Source organism: Manis javanica, chromosome 12 (assembly GCF_040802235.1).
Source record: "Manis javanica isolate MJ-LG chromosome 12, MJ_LKY, whole genome shotgun sequence".
Classification (NCBI taxonomy): Eukaryota; Metazoa; Chordata; class Mammalia; order Pholidota; family Manidae; genus Manis; species Manis javanica.
In genome coordinates, this window is record NC_133167.1 from 41,798,257 (window position 1) to 41,821,446 (window position 23,190).

At 39.1% G+C, this 23,190-nt stretch overlaps 1 long non-coding RNA gene and 1 pseudogene across 1 annotated transcript; one reads left to right on the top strand and one right to left on the bottom strand.

The window, feature by feature from the left end:
• Positions 1-5,046: 5,046 nt before the first annotated feature.
• Positions 5,047-21,767, bottom strand: LOC140845030 (uncharacterized). Its single transcript, XR_012123646.1, has 4 exons — positions 21,308-21,767; positions 7,243-7,638; positions 6,179-6,330; positions 5,047-5,885 (listed from the first exon to the last, which is right to left on the bottom strand). It is a non-coding gene; the product is annotated as an uncharacterized lncRNA (long non-coding RNA).
• LOC108402143 (lysine-specific demethylase 3A-like) lies at positions 8,237-11,643 on the top strand (annotated as a pseudogene).
• Positions 21,768-23,190: the final 1,423 nt, after the last annotated feature.

Sequence of the window (23,190 nt, forward strand, 5' to 3'; positions counted from 1 at the left end):
TAAATGTTTGATAAACACACGTTTGTTGGGCCACGCAGAAACAATGAGGGGACACAGGAAGGAATTTTAACACACTTAGCCACATCCCTCCCTGTCTACCACACCTAGTTGACATTATAGCATAGCTATTTAAGGTGATAGCTCTCTTCCTGGAGCATGTCCTCTCTCTAAATTCTATTTGTGTAGTTAGAGGGTGGGAGGTCAAAGTTTTTGAGTCTTGGGCCTTGATTGTTCTCGACTCTGAAACAATTTGCACGTCGCGGTGGCATCTTATGGGGCGGCCTGCCCTTGGTCCCTACACTGGGAAAACAGCAGCTACATCATTGTTGCTTTTAGGAGAACCTCATATAATCATTCACAAATGGACCAGAACAAGCCACATCTAACCAGGCTGTGGGAGCTGACTATGCTCTTCACCCAACAACCTTGTTATATATCTCCATTTCAAATTTCTCCCTACGCTCTTTACTTCCTCCTTGAGAAACTGTAGAGAAGTCTTCTGTCTTCCCTAAATCTTTTGTTGTCCTAATCCTGCCTGCATATCTGCTGCTTAGCTTGAAATAACAGGAAATAGCTGGGATGGCTGTGCTTTGCAGGCTGACTTGCTTTGGTTCAGCTCATTTATTACTAAACTGAAAACAGAACTAACTGCTCTGACTGCCATATTTTCATCTTTTCATTAGCTTGAGATGCACTACACACTATTTTCCAGTATAACAAATATCTACTGATCATAAAACAAGAGTACACCCAAGGACCAGGGGTACTCAAATACAGTGAGTGTACATTGAGACTGATGCCCATTATCCTTTTTGACTCTATAACCAGAGACCATGCTTCCGACTGAAGTTAAGAGAAATTTTTGTTGCTGGTGTCCCACTTCTGGGCCATGTCAGAATTTTCCAATGCACACCTATTCAATGCTTATTCAACGGAGTGGAGAAATAAGTGAAAAAGGACCATCAGCTTCATGGCTCAGGTAAATCATAGATTAAATAGTTTTTGGTGGTCTGGCTTGAAGTCCAACTGCCATTTTCTAATCTTATAGGAACACATTTTCCCATTGAAGCAGATATTCAGCTTAACACTCAACCTAATACTTTTAAGTTAGAAACTAACAGAAACGTGCACAGCAGAGAGACAAGGGAAGGTCAGAATAAACCCAATATATAAGTGCATAGAACTTAGATTCTTTGAACAATATACCTATTTCAGGGATCAGGAGTGAGGAAATATATTTATGGGTTGGTAGAGTTGACTGGAATATCGTGATTCTGGATATTTTGGAGAGAATACTGAATATATTTTGAGAGAAGGTGACAAGCGGTAATTCAGAAAAGCTGGACAACTAATATAGAAACAATCATTATTTTCCAATGCTGCAGTGTCCAAAGGCCTGGGTTCATACTTGAAAAAGAAAAAGGAAAAAAAAAACCAGAACAGTTTACTGCACTTTGATGATTAGCCAAAATGCCACAAGCAATTCTGATATAAGTCCCTGTTAACAACCATGGACCTCGATGATCTTTAAGGTCTTTTTTCAGTTCTGTAATCTGAATACTTCCTTGAAAAGATAGTCTTATGTAGCTGAGAAGATCTAGTAATTCCCTCTAGCTTTTCAAACAGAAAATCTACTTCAGGAAGTGGGCTTGCCACAGATAATTTATCTATAGTCTTTTGTTGGTGCAAAGAACTCTTGGCTCTTAAAACCCAAATCCTGGCTAAAGGAACCAGCAGTTTGAGATTGGACCATAGCGCCCTCTAGCCTGCATGCCTGCATAGCCAGAGGCTGAATTTAGGATTCTTTAGGAGATCACAGGGCTTTGTTAGTAGCAGATTTTCTTCATTCATTGTGTCTTCCTATCATTTGTTTATATAACTTATAGACTTCAAAAGTGTTGCTCCCTCTTCACGTTAAAGGAAACTTATTCATTTAGGGCAAATAAGTAACACTACATCCAAGACCTCCTCTACTCCATTCATCTAACATTCCTCGGCAGTTTTAATTTTTAAAAGCTAGCTTTCAGATAGCTTGTCCTCACTAAGGAAAAGAGTTGATATCAAAACATCCTGAAATATATGACAAAGTCACTGAGCATATTTTGATCAGATACAGGAGAAGTAAATGGGCGTACACATAATATTAGGTGGAATCATAATGCATTCTTTAAACTGTGTTTAATCTGCAAACATGGCTTTTTTGTAGGGCTAGCCCCAATATCTAAAAGAATAAATAAGAAACTAGGGAGAGAACTGGGAACTGGGAGACAGGAGTGGCAGACTTGTTTTTCTGCATATATTCTTTGAGATCCAATGATCTTTCTACAATATTGAAAAAGTGAACATTATAAGAGGAGAAAAAAGAAAAATATGTGGTCATAAATTTTCCTAGACTGACTTATTTTCTCTTCTTTCCATTCCCATACTCTTCTCACCTTCTCTGCCAGAGCTGTTTATTAAACAAGCCCAATAATCTACTATCTTCAAACTTCTGGCAAATGTCTTAGAAATATATTCTAAGGAAATTTATCATGTGATACATAAATATATATGTACAAGGACTTGCGTTAGGATAGTGGAAAATTTAAACAACATAAATGGAAGATTGTCTAAATAAAATATGCATTCATCTATTGAAATACTATGTAGACACTGTTTTTGTTTGTGGTTTTGTTTTGTTTGTTGTGTTTTACTTTTAGTATGCCTCATTTTTTTTTTTCAATAGCCAGACATGATGTGCTAGGTAAAAGGAACAGCTATAAATAGGCCTTTAGTAATGTGGTGGTGAGGTATGTTGGGGGCAGGGGAAAAGCATTCTATAGTCCTATGATTAGGTCTCAGTATTTTATTTGGTGAGTCTTGTTCTGCACTATGAACTTCACAAGTGTTTCTCTGTGTTTTTCTCCCCCTTTAGTGGGGACAGGATGGCTAGGATGGGCTGGCATTGGGCATTTCCCTTCCCCCATATGGAGGGCTAGAGCTGACCTTCCGGAATGGTGGTTTCCCTTCTCCAGGTGAGTTAGGCTCTGGTTAACCAGTTTCTCCTGTGGGCAGAGCTGTCCTTTGTGGATTTCAAAATGGGAGCTTTTCCCCCTCCTCTGGCCAGAAGCAGGACCTGCTCAAGAGCCTGGAGGTAAATCTCACAAAACTGTGGGAGCCCCCTATGACTGGGTGTCTTGCCAATGGGTTTCAGCCCCAGTCAAGTTCGCTATGGATTCAGTGTGACCAAAGACATAGACAGCAAAACATTCTTAGGGTGAAAGGGTTATACCCAACTTTATTTCCAGGTGGCAGGTCAGTCACTAGAATCCCATTCACTCAGAGTGAGTCTGCAGGCAGCTAGCCGGTCTATGCCTCTGCACAGTCGTCCCACACAGCCATCCTCTGGGCCTCTGTCCTCAGTGCTGCCACCACTCCAGCCTCTGCTCTGCTCTCCTGCAGCCTTGCAGCCTTGCAGCCCTGCAGCCCTGCAGCCCTGCAGCCCTGCAGCCCTGCAGCCCTGCAGCCCTGCAGCCCTGCAGCCCTGCCACCGTGTTGCACCCAGAGCACTGGGTAGAGCTCTTTATATAGAGTCAACAGCCATGTATTGCCCACAGGTGTGCAGTGAGGTAGTCAACCATGGTCAGGTGAGAATCCTGGCCACAGGAACTCTCAGTTTATCCACACTGGGTCCCCTTGAGTTTTTAACTCTCATTGTTGTTCACATTGAGCCTCTAACGTCTTGTCAGTTGTAGGTCAAATTTTCCTGCCCGGGCACTGGTTCCTGAGGTGGTGTCTGCTAAGTGAGTTTCTGCCCTGGTAAGTCAATGGCTCCCAGGACTTGCCTGTTGGTCTCTCCAACCTTAGGGGCAGAGATTTGCCATGTCCTCCCTTCTCTTATGGATCCAAGAATTGTTGATTTTACAGTGTGTTTAGCTTTTTACTTATCTTTAGGATGGAATGACTACTGCCAAGCTCTTTATATGCAGAATGGGAAATGACTTGAAATCAGTTTTTAATGAGACGTTGAGGTTCTTGCTAATGAGCATTAAAGGTTATTATTAGGTTAATAAGTCTAGGAAAAAAGGAGAGCAGAGGAAGAAGCAAGGGGGTAGGAAAGAAAGGTAGAACATCAGAAGCCCCTAAATGGAAACTGTGGTGCAAGAGAGAGCCCCTTTACAGAAGGTGTAAGGGCAGTGGGTCTGAAGAAGGACTGCTGTGGGCGCCAAGGGTTACATGGGATCAGAGACCTTGCCAGTCAACTGCCCAGTCTTCCCATGAAAGAGAACTTCACATGGCCTGTACCCAGGACCTCTGCTGATCATTCAGTCTGTACTCTGGGAGAGCTGTCCTCTATACCATCCTCACCAGCTCATTATCCAGCAAGACAGTGCCCAGACCATGCCACCAGTCATTGCTTTCTTCTTCTGCATGGCTGCCTACATGACTATCCTTGCAGTATCCTTAGGGCAAAAGGAATCTATTTGTGTGGTGGTGGTATGAGAGGAATGGGGTTGACAAAGAACCCTACACTTGAGCAATGGGGAGTGGACTCCACTGTTCTGTCTGAATACACAGGAAAAGGTCTGGAAGGAAATATACCAGATTTGTATAAGACACTTTAACCTCTCCGTTGGACAAAGTTTCCCTCAATATTTTTGTATGATTGTTTTGAATTTGTTTCTAAATATCAGCAAGTTTAATGACTATTCATGGCCTCAATTTTGTTTAAGAAAAAAAGAGACAACAGGCCCCAACTGGAGTCACTTGTGTTAAGACCCACATTAACAAATCAAGACTTAGTATTAGCCTAATTAACCTAATTGTAGTTTAATCAGTCTATCTGGAATTACCTGATGAGTATTAGTGACGTGATCTGTGTGATAGGCAGCCCCTTTCTTCCTCCAAAGGAAGATGACTGTGCCTGAAACAATTGACTCTTTGTTAGAACCTTGCTTTTTCTGCCCCTTTTTGCCTATAGCAGCCTTCCATTTGGTACAGCTCCTTGGATCTCTTTTCTACTTGCTAGATGCAATGCTGCCCATTCATGAATCATTAAATAAAGCCAGTTAGATCTTTCAAGTTCACTCAGTTGAATTTTGTTTTTTTTTTTAACAATTGATTTTCATAGTTTCAATGTACTTTGCATTTTCATTTTTATTTTACTGAAGTTATTTTCTTTGGGGACAGCTTCTCTGTGTAAATTTTATAATGAAAGTTTTATTGATGATGGCACACAGTATTTGACCTTTACTTGGGTGCATTATTACTACCAAGTCTAATTTCTTCAGGTCAGATTTGTAACTTTAATTGTTTCAAGGAGATTGGATTCTTCCATTAATTTTAGTCAATTTTTTATTGTGTATAGTTTTAGCAATTTTTCAGTTTCATTCACATTCATTATTTCTTCTGAGAAACACTGAAGTTTTCTGGGTTAACATGTCCAGTTATACTTCAGCTAGTTTTCTATTATAATGAAGCAGGGTCCAGACTGCATGGAGAGACAGAAGGAAGGCAAGTGCAGTACAGCAGGTAGATTTGGGGGTGGGAAGATGAGAGGATGTCTGGCTTTCCTCATGATGTATGAGGCAAGGTGAACAACAGAGTGAAGGGGGTGACGGACATGAGTAAGTTTTTGGTGAGAGGAGAACGTGTGATGTAGTTACTTTGGAGAGAGGAGAAGCCATCACACTAGGTAGTATGGTAGGCTTGTTGGTTAGTGTTAAGTGCTCTTTTGAGATTTATGGTCATGGATTTTAAGCAGGACCAGCTGTGTATTTTTCCTCTTTATGTTCAGCTGCTGGAGTTCAGGAGCGCAGCAGACAGTTAAGTTTCACCTGAGTGGGAGTTTGGCAAGGGCTTGTTGCTGAGGGAGAAGACATTGCTTCTGTAATTGCCTTTCTCTCCTACAAAATCAAATTTGTACTCATTATTTCCTTTGATACAACATATGCTCCATACCTATCATCCTTAAACAACAAATACAAAACAAAATACACACAAAGCCTTTCTTTTACCATACTCCACTAAAGAGCCAAGCTACCACCCCATTTATCTGTTCCCTTCTGAGCTTAATGTCTTAAATGAGTTTTCTGTGGTCTTGGCTCCATTTCCCCATTTCACATTTTCTCTTCACCCATTCCAATCAGGCTTCTCTCTCATGACTACTCAGATTGTTTATCATGGACCCAGTACATACCATTGTGCTGAATTAATAGTTTTCAGTCTTCATCTTACTTGACCTCTCAGCACTGGTCAACTTGAAACACTTTCTTCTCTTGAATATCTTACAACGATTTTTCCTCTTCCGCACTCCAGCCCCATTTCATTGGGTATTCCTTTGGGGGTCTCCTTTGCAAAAGTTTTAAATATTGAGGATTACATTCTTGGGAATCACTTTCTCTTATCTAATTTATTTGTCCTAGGGAATCTTCTTTACTACCAAGGACTTATATGGTATTTATATGCCAGTGACTTCTATAAATAGACTTTCCAATGTTGGGAAATCCTTGCATTCCTAGATCCACCACTGATTAAGATGTAGTGTTATATTTTGTACACTGATGAGTGCAATTTGCTAATGCTTTATTTGGGAGTTTTGCAACTATATTTATTAGTGAGGTTACCTGTACTTTTTTTTCCCATTTTAATTGAAACTCAGTATTTTGCAAAATAAGCCCTATTTAAAAAAACTATTCTATATTCAAACTAAAACCACTTAAACAGAACTTTCCTTTCCAGAAACAATAATGAGGGAAACAAAGTTTATTGGATGAGCAGAAAAGAGATGCTTGTGGCAGCCAGAAAGTTTTAAGTGCTTTCCAGGTGTATAAATTGCACCTGCAGAAAGGTTCAAGTGTTCTCAGGGTAACAAGTTGGGGCTGAAATGTGGTATCAAAACAGTTGCAATAAGTTTACAGCAGGCATCCCTTGAGTTCAAACCTGGTACCCAGATATGCAAAAAAAACCTTCTGGACATGTAGCTCGTTGGCCTTGTCGCATATCGTTGCTTAATCTGATCATGTGTGAATTTCACAAAAGATTGATATTGTTCTGCTAGATCGATAGAGACGATTTGCTCATACCCCTCCCGAATTTGATCTTCCCTGTCTTTTAAGAGGTTTTCACGTATTATTTCAACTTGTGGGATGGTAGAGGGCGGCTGGTTGTTCTTCATCTAGATGGAAACTGGAGAATTAGGTGCTTCGTGTGCTGAGGAGTGAGCCTGACTTCCCCCAGTACAGGTTTCACTCCAAGACCTACCTGTGAATGCTCCACCTCTGATAATGACTCTGTTATTATATGCTCCAAAAATTTTGCTCTGGAGATGGAAGGCACACGTGGCTGTTGGGCGGAGCAGGCTGCTGGGCGGAGCGGGCTGCTGCGGAGTCAGCGGTACGCCTGCGCGTGAAGCAGCTGTTGAGGCAGCGCGAAGTGGGGGTCCTGCGGCGTGGGTGCGGCTGGCGGGGGAGGGGCGGTGGCAGCTCCGCCGCTGGGGGAGCGCTGCTCAGCAGCGCCACCTGCGCCGCAGTAACCGGTCAGGCGTGCTCGGCAGCTGGAGTGGCGGGGGACAAGCGGACCAGCTGGTACTGCAGCCGACCTCCCGCTCCTCTGCCATTGGAGGCCAAGCCCGCGTCCAGGGCGCCTCCGTCCCCAACGCTGAGAAATTTTAATAACAATGGTCATAATTATCCTAGAGTGTACTGGGGACCACTAGCAATTGCAAAGTATTATGTAAATGTCAGACACCCATAACAGAATAAATGAAATCCAGTCTCAGATTTAAAGAAAAAGAAACCACACTTGTTTTATACTTGAGTATTTTTCCTTAGTTTATTTCTGCAAGACTTAAAAAATACCAGACTTATGATCCCAAATTTGTCAAGAGCGAGGACACCTTTTTAACATAAAATATTCTCCAGGCCTTTATGTGATTAAGTTTATAGCTAGTATCTTTTGATGAGCAAATACATCAGAGTGCAAGGCGCTCCTAGCGGCTCCCCAACAGCTCTTCCTTTCCCTGTGGCTCTCAGGGCCCCACTTTGTCTGGAAAGATGGGACGGATTTGATTTTTGTTCCCAATTCTTTGTTCTCTCTCTGTAACAGAATTATGCTTTACCTTTTGGCATGTGACTTTGTAGCACTTGCCACTGGAGCAGGCAGAGTATATGTATCTGCCGGGTTTGTGTTGGATTGGGCCAGGCAATTTGTTTGGCAAATGGATTGCTGCCGTACATAACATGAGCAAGGACTCTAAATGCATTTGTATGATTTTTATCTGGCTTCTTGTGCCCCTGCCATTTATCATGAGAAGAATATGCTGTGGGTGGTTAATAATGTGAGAATAAGAAGCTACGCGGGGCAGACCTAAAAGCACACAGCCGACTGGATCCAACTGGATCCAAACCCAGTTGATCCCAGCCAAATGTGGCAGAGTCACAGAGGACCTGCATGCCTATAAGTGAGGAACAAATGCTTGTTCTTATAGATCACTAAGATTTTGGGGGTTGCCTGGGGCATTACCACAGCAGTAGCCGACTAATACAGGCAGCAGTCTGCTTAGCTCCAGAGGATGACTCATAGTTGCCCTAAGCTAATCCTGTTCTTTTCCATACACTTGATTTCCAGGTTTTCCTGAAACTAGTAGTGGCCAAATGACCCAGTCTTGGCCAAATATGTAACAATATCTATTAGACCTCTGGGAAAGCTTTTGCTTCTCTGATAAGAGGCGTAATAGGGGCTGAAAGTAGTCTTTCTGTTTTCCTCCTTACTTGAAATTTCAGTGGGCATCTTGAGACCATAAGTTGAAAGTACAAAGACAAAAACTGAACAGTTGATGCTGGAGCAAACAAATAGGAAGTCTAGGCTCCTGACGACTCAGTTGGTGTTTGGCCAACATCAACAACAACCTGTCTCTACACTTCTCATTTAGTCAGATTTTATGTTTCTTGTTTGCTTCAGCATTCCTAACTACTAAACCTGAAATCATGTCAGTGTAGTCATCCTAGTCACTGTGTCCCTGGGGTGAGTGATGAAAGAGACAAGAGAGTTGTGTGAAAACAAATATCCTCACATAAACCATAAGGACCCTTTTTTATTAGGTTATTAGAGTTTGGTGTTTTTTGCTCTGTTGCCTCTTTGTCAAAATGTTTACAATAACAATGAAGCAATTAGCTTATGGTTGCCTTTAACCAAAAACATAGTGTGGACTGATTTGGATACAGAAAGTACATCCTGGACAACACTGGAGTCTAATGTATCAAACAGTGGGTTCTGAAAAGAAAGGTATGTCAACTGTGGAGCCGCACAGAAGGGCATGTCTTAAAGGGTTGCTAGGAGTGAGCTTTCAGAGGTGTTCCAGAAATGTGGGATGTGTGTTATCCTCCTTCATTTTGCACTGGATGTGTCACCAGTGTAACTTTGGAGTGTGTGTGTGGATCACAACCAGATGAAGATGAAAAATTGCCAAGAGGGTGCTACCTATAAGACTTCTGGTTGGCTGGGATGTATGAAATGTCAGGTAAACAAACCAGGGATATGATGTGTATACAGATCATTCTTAGAAAAGCTCTCTATGACGTGGGTGACTGTTCATTTTGTAAGAGCACCCTGTGGAATAAAGATATTATCCTTATTCAAATAGGTGATTTAAGCACTTTTCAAAGCCAGCCTCAAATGAAGACATAAAACAGACTTCCTTAGTCGGAGAATACCCCACTCCTGGTGCTGTGTTCCGGCAGAATCTCTCTGTACTGAAACCTGCAGCTGGGGTTGGGGTGCAGCCTCCATGCCAGCCAGTCACAGGGAGGTGACCTGTCCAACTAGCACCTCTTTAAACTAGCCAGAAGACTTAACCAGAGGTAATGTCAACAAGGAAAAAAAAGACAGAAAATGGATTCAAGAATATGCAAAAAAATCTTTGATGATATATATGCCTCTCTGATAGAAAATAAGACTTCCTGTAATTTTTATCAGAACCTCAAGGATTGATGACACGGCCAGAATTCTGACCCCCTCACTACAGGCTGTGTGGTAATTGCTTGCTGCGCTTGCAAGATTCCCCAAACAGGAGCATCTGGAATGTGTTCAAGGAGTACTGGAACCAAGGGCAGCCAGTGATGGTGTCTGGGTTGTACCATAAATTAACCATTGCATTTTGGAAACCTGAGTCCTTCTCCAGAGTTTGGTGACTAGGAAGTTGAACTAGTTAATTGTAGGACTGTCTTAGTCTGTTTGGGTTGCTATAACAAAATACCATAGACTGGCTAGCTTAAAAAACAAATACATTTTTCTTGTAGTTCTAGTGGCTGAAAAGTCCAAGAATGAGGTGCCAGAAGATTTGGTGTCAGGTGAGAGTCCATGTTTGGTTCATAGAAAGCTATCTCCTTGCTGTGTCCTCACTGGACAGGGAAGCTATCTGACGTCCCTTCTATAAGGGCACTAATTCCATTCACGGGTATTCTGCCTTCATGATCTAATTATCTCCCAAAAGCTCTACCTGAAAATCCATCACATGGGGGATTAAATTCAACACATGAATTTTGGAGGGACGCAAACATTCAGTCTATAGCAAAAACCAGTCAAATCATCACAGAAACCACAGTAGGAGACTTTTGCAATGGATTTGAATTTATGCTAAACCTCTTGAAAAAATGAAAAAGAATTAGTGATGTTGAAATTTAAGGACTGACTACCAGGCAGAAATCTTAGAGATATGATGCCTTCCAGGTTTGATAATCTGATGGCCAACATTCCATTGCTTGAGTACACAAGGTCAGATAGCAAAGTGATTTTCTCTTTAGGTTTCCAAAATACTTTGTTTGGCAGGATCAGAATCCTGAGATATATAATGCTTGTGGGCTAATTACTGAAAAAGATTGAAAGTGGGGAGCAATATATTTACTGGGATATTTCTGATGCAGCTAATGTCATGGTCTATGTGGGAATTCCCAAGGACAGTGTGACCAAGTACTTAAACTTTCCAAGATGGATATTCTCATAAACTCACAATGAGGCAATTTATTGAAGGAAAAGAGAAGCCAGGGGCCTTCTGGCATTTGATAATATGTTCAAGAAATGTGTGATGTGTGTAATCCTGCTTCTTCAATTTGCACTGGGTGTGTAAATATGAGAATTCCTTAAAAAGGTATCAGAAGAGCAAGTTCAATAAAACTGAGGAACCATGATCCTATTAGTAATCAGAGCTAGTATTTAGACTGATCACCAAGAAAGCATCTTCATCAAGTGTATGAAGCTGAAGGCTGGGCTGTGAAATAGTTTCTCAGAGATATGGTATTTATCACAGGAGGAATTCCATGTCAGGTTCCTAATTTATATAGCTGTATCAAATTGGCTGAAGCTTTTGTCTCTCTAGAGCATGTTAAACAATGGTTCTGGCTTACTCAGGAATTCTGTTCTCTATCACAGACTCATACCAATCATGAAGATAAATTACAGATGAAGAATGTTATCTGCCATGCAATGAAAGATGCAATAGTTATACTAAAAACCAGAGAATCCAGTTTTGGCAAAGGGTCCCAGAGATGCCTTATCCCCCACACAATGGGTGCATTATTGGCAGCTATTCAAACTCTTGAGGCAAGATTCCTGTGGACTCTGAAAATCATGTTACTTCAATTTTTAAAAAACTGCACCAGCTTTTGAGGATACTCTGATGTATGTTTCTAGTGTTTACTAGTTCTAAGTGTGGATATGTAATCACTACAGAACACACATCCTTAACCTATGACTTCTCACCTAGAACAGGACCTTTATTAAGCTCTAAAAACAAAACCTCTTATCAGCTCTGGAGCAATACCTACAGTTATCCCCTAGCAACTTATTTGGATAGCTTAGTCAGAATGCATTTGTAACTGTTAAGAATAACTCTGCACAGTTTATTTCAATTGTATTTTGTTTCATGCTTAAGTACCCCTCCTCTGCCCTTTAGGACTGAGAAGAAGAATGGAGGAACAGTTAATGATGCAGTACTGTGTTGTATTACATAGGTTTGGCATTCTGTGGCAGAAATTGAGTACAATTATTGGAGTTTATCATCTTTATTAAATGAGTTTTTAACTTAAGTGAAGTTTTGGTAATTTTAAGTGTTAGGCATTTTGCATTAAAGACTTCATAACATTTTTTTTAAAGAGTACAAAATACCTTTGCTAAAAAAAAAAGTAGTGTAGTATCAAAATCTAATGTAAGGCCAAAACTAATATAATTGCAAAGAGAAATAGATGAATCCACTATCATAATTGGAGACTTTAACACTCCTCTATCAGAATGGACAGACCAGCAGGCAAAAATCAGTAAGGACATAGTTGAACTCAATAAAACCACAAATCAACTGGATATAATTGACATCTACAGACCATTTCATCCAACAATAGCAAAATACATATTTTTCTGAAGCTCACGTGGAACATTCACCAAGATAGGCCACATTCTGGACATAAAACAGACCTTAACAGACTTAAAAGAGTATAAATCATACAATATCTTCTCTTAGAACACAATGGAGTAACTTGAAATCAAAGCAGAAAACTAACTGGAATATCCCCATGTACATGGAGATTAAGCAACAGTTTTAAATAACACATTGGTCAAAGAAGGTATCTCAAGAAAAATTAAAAAGTACTTTCAACTAAATGGATATGAAAACACCTTATCAAAATATGTGGGATATAGTGAAAACAGTGCTGAAAGGGAAATTCATAGAATTGAAAGTGTACATTAGGAAATAAAAAATTTCTACAATCCATCTAAGTTTCCACCTTTGGAAATTAGTAAAAGAGAAAATTAAATCCAAAGTAAGAAGAAGAAAATAAATAATAAGAATTAGAGCAGAAATCAATGAAATTGAAAAGGGATATTAATAGAGAAAATCAATAAAACCAAAATCTGTTTCTTTGAAAAGATGAATAAAATTAATAAGCCTCTAGCCAGGCTAAGACAAAAAGAGAGGACAGAACTACCAATATCAGAAATGAAAGAGGGGACATCACAATAGATCCCATGGACATTAAAAGGATAAGCAAGGAATATTATGAACAACTTTGATAATCTAGATTCCTTAAAGCACAATCTGACAAAACTCACACAAGAAGAAATAGATGAAAAGACTAGGGCTGTATCTATTAAATAAATTGAATAAATAATAGCTCTCCAAAACAGCACCAGGCCTGGATGAGTACACTGATAAGTTCTACCAAACATTTATGGAATAAAGTACACCAATTCTTTATGATTTTTTTTTCAGAGAAGAAAAGCAAACGGCATACTTTTTAACTCACCCATGAGGCCAACACTACCTTATATCAAACCAGACAAAAACATTACAAGGAAAGAAAATTACAGACCAATATTTCTCATAAACATAGATGCAAAAATCCTCAAGAAACTGTTAGCAAATCAAATCCAACAAAGGCATAAAAAGAATTATATATACCACCACCAAGTGGAATTTGTCCCAGATTTTCAAGTCTTGTTCAACATTCAAAAATCAGTTGTTCTAAACCATCACATCAACAGGCTAAGAAAGAAAAATCTTATGATAATATCAGTAGATGCACAAAAAGCACCTGACAAAATTCAATGCTCATTCATGATAAAAACTCTCACTATAGCTTTCCTATACACCAGCAATAAACAAGTAGAATTTGAAATTAAATTTCAAATTTACATAATGCCATATATATTAGTATCCAAAAAATGAAATACTTAGGTATAAATGTAACAAAGTATGTAGAAGATCTATATGAAGAAAACTACAAAATTCTGATAAAATTGAAGAACTAAAAAAAAATGGGGAGATTCCATGTTCATGGATAGGAAGACTCAATATTGTCATAATGTCAGTTCTTACCAACTTTATCTGTAGATTTGACACAATCCAAATCCAAATCCTAGCAAGTTATTTTCTGGATATTAACACATTAATTCTAAAATTTATATGTAGAGGCAAAAGATCCAGAGTAGCCAACACAATATTGAAGGATAACAAAGTTGGAGGACTGATATTACCTGACTTCAAGACTTACTATAAAGCTAAGTAATCAAGATAGTGTGGTGTTAGTAAAGAACAGACAAATAAAACAGTAGAACAGAATAGAGAGCCAAAAAATAGATGCACACAAATACAGTCAACTGATCTTTGACAAAGGAGCCAAGGCAATGCAATAGAAAAAAGACAGTCTTTCAACAAGATGGTGTTGTAACAATTGGACAGCCACAAGAAAAAAAAAATCTAGACATAGACCTTACATTCTTCATAAAAATTAACTGAAAATGGATCACAGACCTAAATGTAAAATGCAAAACATAGAAAAACTAGATGACCTTGGATATACAGTGACATTTTAGATACAACACCAAAGGCACAATCCATGAAAGGAAAAACTGATGTTAGACTTAATTAAAATTATAAACTCCTGTTCTAGGAAAGACAAAAATGTCAAGAGAATGAGAAAGGCATAGACTGGGAGAAAATACATGCAAAAGACACAGTTGATAAAGGACTGTTAAAAATATAAAAAGGACTATTAAAACTCAATAATAAGAAAAGAACCTGATTAAAAAATGATCCAATGAGATTGGATTAAAGATGGCATTAAAGAGGTGAGACAGAGGCCTTCTCCTAAAACCACATATAATATGAAAATATAATTAATACAACTAATCCTGAAAGAGCAACAGGAAAGAAGGCTGCACCAGACTATATACACCTGGAGAAAAGAACAGTCCTCACAGAACAGGATAATGTACCAAAGCTGTGATCTGGTGGGACCCAAGCCTTTCCCCCACCCCAGCTCACTGGTGGGAGGAAGAGAAACAGAGCAGGGAGGGAGTGGAGGTCTGGGATGGCTGAACACTGAACCCTGGAGATCTTCTCTGGGAGCGCAAACCTACATTGCATGGTGCTCTGGTGATTAGTGGGGTTGGAAAGCTAAGACAGGCAGAATACCTGGAGAGACTGAGATTCCAGCCACTTGTGGAAAACAGGGATCCACATCTCGCTGCTCTGGGACAAAAGAAAGGCAGGCAGTCTGAGAGACTTTCTAACAGTGAGAGGGCTGCTAAAGGGGCAAGGATTACACGGAGCTTACTGCTCAAGAGAAAGGACAGGTAGACAAAATTGTCCAGGCTCACTCTGCCCAGCAGGTTGGAAACTTTGAGGAGCTACAGGCACTCCATCTGCCTGGCTGGATATGCCGCTCCAAGGCTCCCCACCATGATATGAAGCCTGCTGTGCCTTCCTCCCAGGCAGCCTGCACTTGGCTCACAAACCGGCAGCCCCTACCCTGGCATCAGGCCAGCCAAAGGGAAGCTCTGACTATAGCAACCTCAAACACAAAGCATAGAGGCTTACACCTATGTGTTTGGCCCACTGGTTCTGGCCGTGGAGACAGGCATAACAGCTGGGAAGCAGGAAAAAGCTCTTCCCTCCCCCCAGGCACCAGCATCACTCCCCTGTGACCTCCGACATCACTCCAGGGGCTGAGAAGCTCCAGAGAGTAGAGCTTCTGGGTACTAGAGGGTGCCACATACAAATATGAAACATCAAAGGAAACTGGTTCAAACAAAAATCCCTCAAACACCTGAAAAAGGATAAAATGAAACTGACCTTGTCAATCTTCCAGAAGGAGATTTCAAAGTAAATATCATAAACATGCTCATAGAGGTACAGAAAAGTATTCAAGAACTCAGGAATGAATTCTGGTCAGAAATCCAATCATTACAGAATACAATGGAAGGTTTTAAAAGCAGATTAGATATGGTGGAGGAGACAATAAATGAAATAGAAATTAGAGAAAAGGAATACAAAGAAGCTGAGGAACAGAGAGAAAAAAGGATATCTAGGAATGAAAGAATATTGAGAGAACTGTGTGACAAATCCAAATGGAACAATATTCGTAGTATAGGAGTACCAGAAGAAGAAGAGAGAGAAGAAGAGAGAGAAAGTGCCTTTGAGGAGGTTATTGTTGAACCTTCATAAGAGTATATATCAGTAATACCTTAATAAAAAGAAATGAGCCAAAGACTTTAAGAGATACCCCACCAAAGATACAGCACTGAACAACACATTAGGTCAGATGGACTTAACAGATATATACAGAACATTCTACCCCAAAGCAGCAGGATATACATTTTTCTCAAGTGCACATGGAATGTTCTCCAGAATAGATCACATGTAAGGATACAAAAAGAGCCTCAATAAATTAAAAAATATTGAAATTGTATGAAGCATCTTGTCAGATCACAATGGCATGAAACTAGAAATCAATTACACAAAGAAAACAAAAAACCCCCACAAACACATGGAGGCTAAACAACATGCTTCTTAATAATCAGTGGATCACTGAACAAATCAAAACAAAAATCAAGCAATACCTGGAGACAAATGAAAACAAAATACAATCATCTAAAATTTGTGGGATACCACAAAAGCAGTTCTAAAAGGGAAGTACATAGAATATAGGCCTATCTCAAGAAACAAGAACAATCCCAAATAAACAGTCTAAACTCACAACTGAAGAAACTAGAAAAAGAAGAACAAATGAAACCCAAAGGAGTTTGGTTTCCACAGATGGAGGGACATAGTAGAAATAAATAAGAGAAAAATAAAACTATAGAAAAAAATCAATGAAACCAAGAGCTGGTTCTTCAAGAAAATAAACCTAATAGAGAAATCCTTAGATTTATCCAGAAAAAAAGAGGACATTAAAAAGGAGAAATTACAACTGATACCACAGAACTATGAAGAATTATTAGAGAATTCTATGAAAAACTCTACACCAATAAGTTGGACAACCTAGGAGAAATGGAAAAATTCCTGGAAAAGTACAACTATCCCAAACTGACCCAGGAAGAAACAGGAAATCTGAACAGACCAGTTACCAGTAAGAAAATTGAATTGATAATCAAAAAACCCAACAAACAAAAGTCCAAGACCAGATGGCTTCATAGCTGAATTCTACCAAACAGCTAAAGAAGAGCTAATAAGCATGCTTCTTAAAGTATTTCAAAAAAAGTAAAGGAGGAGGGAATACTTCCAAATTCAATCTATGAAGCCAGCATTACTTTAACACCAAAACTAGATAAAGACACTACAAAAAAAAGAAAATTTTAGACCAATATCCCTGATGAGCATAGAAGCAAAAATCCCCAACAAAATATTAAACTGAATTAAAAAATGTATCAAAAGGATCATCCATCCTGACCAAGTGGGATTTAGTCCAGGGATGCAAGGATGGTACAATATTCATAAATCAATGTGATGTACCACATTAACAGAAGGAAGGATAAAAGCCATATGATCATCTGAATAGATGCTGAAAATGCATTTAACAAAATTCAACATCCATTCATGATAAAAACTCTCAATAAAATAGGTATAGAGGGTACATACCTCAACATAATAAAGGCTGTAGATGGCAAACCCACAGCCAACATCATACTCAATGGTGAAAAGCTGAAAGCTTTTCCTCTAAAATCAGGAACAAGACAAAGATGTCCACTCTCACCATGTTTACTAAATATAGTACCAGAAGTCCTAGCCACAGCAATCAGACAAGAGATAAAAGGCACTGAAATTGGCAAAGAAGAACTAGTCACTATTTGCAGATGACATGATGCTATATTTAGAAAACCCTAAAGACTCCACCAAAAAACTATTAGAACTAATAACTAGCTTCAACAAAGTTTTAGGATACAAACTCAATAGACAGAAATTTATTGTGTTCCTATATACTAACAATGAACTAGCAGAAAGAGAAATCAGGAAAACAATTCCATTTAGAATTACATCAAAAACAAATGCTGGTGAGGATGTGGACAAAGGGAAACCCTCCTACACTGCTGGTGGGAGTGTAAAATAGCTCAACCATTGTGGAAAGCAATATGGGGGTTCCTCAAAAAACTAAAAATGGAAATACCATTTGACCAGGGAATTTCACTCCAAAGAATACAAGTTCTCAGATTCAAAAAGACATATTGTGGGGAAGTTGGGGTTCCTATGGCCAGGATCCTCACTGAACTTAAACCACCTGATGATGTAACTGGCCTGTTGCTAGGCTACTGCTTCCACACCTTTAGACAATAAGCCATTATTGTGCTATATAGAGAGCTCGGTCCAGTGATCTGAGCAGAGGCAGAGGCACTAGTGCTTGACCTACCACCAGAGAACAAGCCGGGCAATAAACCCTTTCACCCCAAAAAATGTTCTGCTGTCAGTTTCTTTGGTCACATTGAATCCATAGTGAACTTGCCCAGGGCTGAAACCAATTGGCAAGACACATATGCACCCCTATGTTTATTGCAGCACTATTTACAATAGCCAAGATAAGGAAGCAACCTAAGTGTCCATCAGCAGATGAATGGATAAAGAAGATGTGGTACATATACACAATGGAATACTATTCAGCTATAAGAAAGAAACAAGTCCTACCATTTGCAACAACATGGATGGAGCTAGAGGGTATTATGCTCAGTGAAATAAGCTAGGCAGAGAAAGACAAGTACCAAATGATTTCCCTCATTTGTGGAGTACAACAACAAAGCAAAACTGAAGGAACAAAACAGCAGCAGATTCACAGACTCCAAGAAGGGACTAGTGGTTACCAAAGGGGAGGGGTTAAGGAGGGTGGGTGGGGAGGGAGGGAGAAGGGGATTGAGGGGTATTATGATTAGTACATATGGTATGGGGGGTATCATGGGGAAGACAGTATAACAAAGAGAAGACAAGTAGTGACTCTGTGGCATCTTACTACACTGATGGACAATGACTGCAATGGGGTTTGTGGGGGGACTCGATAATATGGTTGAATGTAGTAACCACATTGTTTTTCATGTGAAACCTTCATAAGAGTGTATATCAATAATACCTTAATAAAATAAATAAATAAAAAGAATACCTAGGAATAAATCTAACCAAGGAGGTGGAAAACCTGTACTCTGAAAAGTATAAGACACTGATAGGAGAAATTAAGGAAGGCAGAAAGAAATGAAATCTATCCTATGTTCATGTATAGGAAGAATTAATATTGTCAAAATGGCTATCCTGCTGGAAGCAATTTACAGATTCAGTGCAATCCCTATCAAAATAATAATGGCAATACTAGAGCAAATAATCCTAAAATTCATATGGAACCACAAAAGACTGAATAGCCAAAACAATTTGAGAAAGAAGAACAAAGCTGAAGTATTATGCTCCCTGACTTCAAGCTATACTATGTAGCTACAGTAATCAAAACAGTATTATACAGAACAAGAACAGACCCATAGATCAGTGGAATGGAATAGAGAGTCTTGATATAAACCCACACATACATGGTCAATTAATATACAATAAAGGAGCCATGAATATACAGTGGGGAAGAGACAACCTCTTCAATAATTGGTGTAGGGAAAACTGGACAGGTACATGCAAAAGAATGAAACCAGATTACTGTTTAACTCCATACACAAAAGTAAACTCAAAATGGATCAAAGGCCCAAATATAAGACGTGAAACCAAACACTCTTAGATGAAAACGTAGGCAAAAATCTTTTGAACATAAGCATGAGCAATATTTTTCAGGATACAGCTCCTTGGGCAAGGGAAACAAGATAAAAAATGAACAACTGGGACTACATCAAACTATAAAGCTCTGTACAGCAAAGGATACCATCAGCAGAACAAAAAGGTATCCTACAGTATGGGAGAATATATTTGTAAATGATTTATCTGATAAGGGGTTAACAGTCAAAATATATAAAGAGCTCATATGCTTCAACACCAAAAAAGAAAAACAAACAAACAAACAAAGAATTTAAATATGGGTGCAGGACCTGAACAGACTTTTCTCCAAAGGAGAAATAGAGATGGCCAACAGGCACATGAAAAGATGCTCCACATAGCTAATCACCAAGAAAATGAAAATCAAAACCACAATGAGATATCACCTCACATGAGTCAGAATGGCCACTATCCAAAAGACAAGAAACAACAAATGTTGGTGAGGATGTGGAGAAATAGGAACCCTCCTACACTGTTGGTGGGAATGTAAACTGGTACAGCCACTGTGAAAAGCAGTATGGAGGTTCCTCAAAAAATTAAATATAGAAATACCATAAGACCCAGTTATTCCACTTCTAGGAATTTACCCAAAGAAAATAAAACCCCTGATTTGAAAATATATATGCACCCTTATGTGTGTCACCATATTATTTATGATAGTCAAGATATGGAAGCAACCAAACTGTCCATCAGTGGATGAGTGGATAAAGAAGAGATGGTACATATATACAATAGAGTATTATTCAGCCATAAAAAAGAAAGAAATCTTGCTATTTGGGACAACATGCAGTGGATAGACTTAGAGGGCATTATCCTAAGTGAAAGAAATAAGCCAGATACAAAAAGACAAATACCATATGATTTCACTTATATGTATAATCTAAAAAGCAAGACAAAAAAAATGAATAAAAAAGGAGTAGACCCTCAGACACTGAGATGTGACTGGTGGTTACTATGGGGGAGGGGTTGTTGGGTGGGTAGGTAGAGTAGGTGAGGGGGATGAAGGGCCACAAAAATCTCAATCATCGTATTTATGGGGAAGGAAGTACAGCATGGAGAGTATAGTCAGTGGTTGTATAACATCATTCTATGTTGACAGATAGTAACTACACTAGTTGGGGTGAGGATTTAATAATATGTGTAACTGCTGAACCACTGTGCTGTATATTTGAAATCAGTATAATATTGTATTTCAACTCTACTTCAATTAAAAAGATATACCCTTAAAAATAGATATACAGATGGCAAGCAAACATATAAAAAAGATGCTTCACATTGTAAGTTATCAGGAAAATACAAATTAAAACAACGAGATACCACTGTGTTCTTATTAGAAAGAACAAAATTTGGAATACTGACGGCACCAAATCCTGAGGAGAGTGTAGAACAACAGGAACTCTCATTCATTGCTGGTGGGAATGCAAAAGATACAGTCACTTTGGAAGTCAGTTTGGTGGTATTTTATAAAAGAAAACTTACTCTTATCATATGATCCAGCTATTGCATATCTTGGTATTTTCAATTTCCAAAGGAGTTGAAAACTTATGCCCACCTTAAAACTTACACATAGATGTTTACAGAAGCTTTATTCATAATTGACAAACCTGGAAGCAACCATGATGTTTTCAGTAGGTGAATAAACTGTAGCACAGCAAGACAATAGCATATTTTTCAGTAGTAAAATGAAATGAGCTATTAATTCCTGAAAAAGTATGGAGGAACCTTAAATGCATATTACCAAGTGATAAGACAATTAAAAAGGCTACTTACTGTGTGATTCCAACTCTGACATTCTGGCAAAGGTTAAACTTTGGAGACAATAAAACAGCCAGTGGTTGCCAAGCGCTATGTGGTGGAGGTTGTGGGGACTGAATATTAAAAAAGTGATGTGATCTTAGGTCATCACATAATTAGCCCATTTGTTGCAGCCGTTTCCCACAATTCAATTTGTGCCGTATAGCAACAAGGGCGCTCCAGTGCATTCTTATACAATTTCTTAAATCGGTCTGGTTTCAGATTTTCTTTAACACCTTCATGTCCCGAGAAGTTGAATGAGAGCTCTCTTGGCTTGCACCTAATTTGCAGCGACACGGCTGCATGCACTCCGGGAGGTCTAAATCATCAGTAAGTATGCGACCCATTATGGTGTCTACCATGGGCAAATGGTGAAGAAAATTGAAATAAGCCAGCACAGCAAGTATACTTGCTCCTTTTGTTGCAAAATCAAGATGAAGAGACAAGCTGTGGGGCTCTGGAACTGTGCTTCCTGCGTGAAAATAGTAGCCGGCGGTGCCTGGCCTGACAACACTGCTTCTTTGTCAGGGTAAAGTCTGTGGTCGGAAGGCTGAAGGAACTGAAAGACCAGAGCACCACTATTTGAAGCAGTGCTGGACAATAATAAATGGGCTAATTTATCAAACAACAACAACAAAAAGTTGGATGAGAGATGCAGCAACTATTACAATAATTAACATTATATTAATATTAGTGAGTGGTTACATGGAATTACATAGAACTTTTGTGGAGAGGATAATCTGGTATTGTAATCAAAGATAGGAATTAGAATTTGAGTTCTATCATTTATTCATGATATAACTTTGAGCAAATCACTTAACTTCTGGGTTATACTAATCATTTCAGTACTTTACGGTTATGGAGATTAATGAGGTATTCTATGAAATACCTCTATAATTCTCTGTACCACCAATAATAGTTCAATTAAGGTTCCTTACATCTGGTAAACTGCAGAGGGGTCTTGATAGATTAGTCTTTATTAATAGTACATGTCCCCAAGGAAGTATAGGACAGAGAAGACAAGTAGTGACTCTATAGCATCTTACTATGCTGATGAACAGTGACTGTAATGGGGTATGTGGGGGGGACTTGATAATGGGGGGAAGCTAGTAAGCACAGTGTTGCTCATGTGATTGTATATCAATGATATCTTAATAAAAAAATAGTTTATGTTCCCAGGACTGCTGTTTGCAGTGACAGTGAAGCAGCAATTTTTATGTGCTTGTTCTAAGGCCAGACATCTGGTTAGAATCTTCTCTGGCTTTTAACATGAAGCTTGCCTAAATGGGCCTGCTCTGAAACCGTGCAAGCTGTAGTATTAGGTCCCACTGGTCTAGAGCCAATCGACCATATGCACTGTTGCAACTTACAAGACACTGTCTGTCTTTTATACTTCTACGACAAAGTGTAAACTCAAAAACTTGTTGAAAAAAATTAGATTTTTGGACACCAGAAATTGCCAGGTCCTCCTTTGTATGATTAGGACATTATCTTTTCAAGGAAATAAAGCTTCCCTGGATTCCTCTGGTAAAAAGCCCAAGCTTCCTGACACACTTCACATACCATAAGAATTACATCTGTATCTGCTTGTCTGGTTAATTGATCTGATCTGATAATCAGATTTCTCTTGTATTCCTGAGAAAGCCAAATGGTTATGATAGTTTCAGTCCCTTGGTTAAGCCTCAGGGTGCTAGGTCAATCTGCAGCAGTGCTCTCTCCTTTGGTATGAAACCCAGACCTTGGGGGCATTTCTAGGTAATAAAAACTGACACGTGGGGCTATTTGGCCCTTGGAGGTGTTTTATTCACATAAAGAGCAAGAATTCAGACTCATAATAGTCCTAAGGAGACAGTTTCAGG